The sequence below is a fragment of the Adiantum capillus-veneris genome, chromosome 7 (assembly GCF_014529385.1).
Source record: "Adiantum capillus-veneris isolate H3 chromosome 7, ASM1452938v2, whole genome shotgun sequence".
In the NCBI taxonomy this organism is placed as follows: domain Eukaryota; kingdom Viridiplantae; phylum Streptophyta; class Polypodiopsida; order Polypodiales; family Pteridaceae; genus Adiantum; species Adiantum capillus-veneris.
The window spans coordinates 62,291,221-62,294,293 of record NC_140937.1 but is presented as its reverse complement, the minus strand read 5'-3'; positions in this window follow the sequence as shown (position 1 = coordinate 62,294,293).

Here is a 3,073-nt window from a genome sequence, read left to right as displayed (position 1 = left end):
ATGTAAAAACAACTAGGTTTTGCAGACTTACCTTGTATATGATAACACAATCGCTTGTCCTCTGTGGGGGCACCAAATTGAGGCGGTCAGGGGTGGGCAACAAGAAGAGTGGCCTGTAAACACCCTTCACAGCTCCCGTGCTGCTCAATGAAGCTAGGGCACAACACAAACACAACCAAGAAAAATCCCTAGCCAAACCCAACTCAAAAAGGGTACCACCTAGTTATGGATGCGAACTAGGACGCAAGAGAGTGTCCTCAAGCTTAAGGGAGACATGCAAAACACACACAAATATTCAACAATTCTTTATAGAAGGAGGAGAGAAGGAGCCATTGAAAGAAAGGAGAGATATGGAGAGTGAGGTTGCTTAAACAATTGTCTTGCAATTTGAGAGGTGAAAGAACACCTTGCTACACTCTCAAAGAGCCTGCATGGAGATGACACCAACACGTGCTCAACACTTTGCCAACACACACATCATCTTAGGTTGCGGGAGACCTCTCACCACTCAAACCTCTTACAATGAACTAGTATTAGGCAATAAAAAGAACCCAAAACACTTAATCTCATAAGCTCAATTTAAAAATTGCGTCATACACATCACCTCAAATCTTTGACTGGCATTGCACAACCGGATGGAATATGAATTGGAGACAAAATCACGCCTTTGGAGCACCAAGAACTTAAATTTATTGATGATTGTAAGGATAGGTACAATGGTGGCTTAAGATGTGAAATTCTCACACTCTCTCACTTAGAAAATGTAGCATCAATGCTATAGTGCACTAAAGTGTGAATCTCACACTATGGTGTCTACAACCAAGTCTCTCCTTATGCCTCTAGTGCTAGAATGCTATCTATGTTTGTTTACAATGAAGGGAAGGGGTCTATTTATAGCTTGGAGATCACTTATTTGGATTATGGCTAATTTGAATTACACGCTAACAAATTGAGCTTAGCATTTTTTGCATTTTCAAAATGGAGTGGGCCTTTCTTATCTCCTTGAGTCACATGCATGTGGGATCAAGAGAGAGAGAGCATTATCAATGATGGTGAATGAAAAAGGAGAGAAAAAAAAAGAGGGAGAAAGAGAGTTCTACCACTTCTTATCCTTACTTTGTTGAGGTAAGGTGCTTTTGTCATTAGGGTTAGTTTCAGTAGGTTAGTGATTATGATTACAATGAGCTGCACACAAGGTGCATGACAATGGTAAAATTCTTTAAGAAGGTATTGAAAATTAGTGGGATAGATGGAATCAAAGAGGAAGTTCACCTAGTGACACTGGTGGATGAAGCGTCAATGTGAGAGAGTGGCGGTTGATGGTGACGTTGCGTCGATTTGAAGACTTCAAGGTCCTCTTGTTGAAAATCCTTCATTTGCATAGATAAATCATCCACTTTACTATTTTTTTTTGTAATTTTCATGATGGTGAAGAGGGAATGTGAATATGGGAATAGGTTTAGAGATATAAGAGAGTATGTGCGTGTATCGTGGAAGCTATGGTGAAGAGAGAGAATGAGGATGGTGAAGATGGTGATAAGAGTCATGAAATGTGGAGGTTTGTGTGTGGAAAGGAGAGGAAGGAGTGTGTATGAGTGAGTAGGTGTGTGGAAGGGTAAGAGAAAATAGGAAGACTTTTGGGTGTATGAGGTTGCAACTTTGAAGTCGGCCATAAATTTTATGTAAAATTTCCCTTGACTCCAAAAATTCTGAAAAAATTATGAAAAATACTTCAGCTTACGAGCTACATTTTTGCTTTTGGTCATATCCTCAGATTCAGAGCAGAAGAGGGCGCCACTCGAGCAAAAAACTGTCCCTAGAGGATCTCATAAGGCTTGAAGTGAGTCACTATTTGATTCTTTTTCCTTTATAGCTTCTAAGTGAGCCCCCCATAAATCAACCATGACATAATTTTGCTAAGGAGCTTACATACATGTATGGTATAGAATCAATATCAAATATGATATATATTTCTGGGTCAAGAAGATAGGTTAGCTAGTCATGTATCTTATGAAGAAATGGACACATGGGATGCATAGCGGCAACTAAAAATATATATGTGAAAAATAAAAGGAGGAAAATCATGAGGGAAGGCATCCTCAATTATTCTGTAGTTTGAGTGATTTATGGAATTTATTTGAAGATGAAATCTATGTACTTGTGAATGTTTATCTGGGAGGAATGGAAAAATATGACGGAGCCGATAAAGTGATTGGTGAATATTTACGGTGAAGTCACACAAAGTTTTTTCAAGGCTTGTGTGAGTAGAGCTTAATAGATAGAATGATAGTAAAACATGTATAAGGAATGATATGCAATGGAAGCTAGCATACTTAGGCCTGATAACACACACCTAGGAATATATATTTACACAAATATAATTTTTTTGAAAAAAACTCTTTATACTTAGGAGGTCCTTTATTTGATGGATAATATTTGGATGTAAAGAGGATCGTAATATTACAAATTCATTTCTTTGTCTCCTAGCCCAATGACTCACTCAATGATGTAGTAAAAAAATGTGATAAAAACCCTAATCGCACACACGCTATTTACAATGAGAAAGCAAGCCAAATCATTGTGCTAGGGTGTTTTTGTGGGGTGAAGTGGCTTCTTAAAAGATTTTATGAGAGCCAAAAAAATGGCTATCATTTAATCTCCCCCTAGATGATGGTACATGAATGTACCATCAAAAGACATAACTTCCAATGAGAGTGTGTTTCCATCCTTTGTGATATTTGGTGAGTCAATCGAATCTTCATATTGTAGTGCCAAGCTCAAAGACTTACATGGTATTGTAGCTGTTCGATGCTCTTGTAGATCCTGTGGTAGAATGCGACTCAAGTAGGGCTTTAGTTGATACACATTCACCTTCTTGGGGTGCTCCTTGCCATCCAAATCCATGTGTTGATAGTAGCGTGAGTAGTAGGCCTTCTTTACAATGTAGGGACCCTGCCATCTAGTATTGAAATTCACATCAAAGCGATTGTCAAGGCTATTATCGTACCTTAGCACCAAATCTCCTTCCTTGATCCCTTTTTCTTTCACCTTTTTGTTGAGCTTGTACTTTATT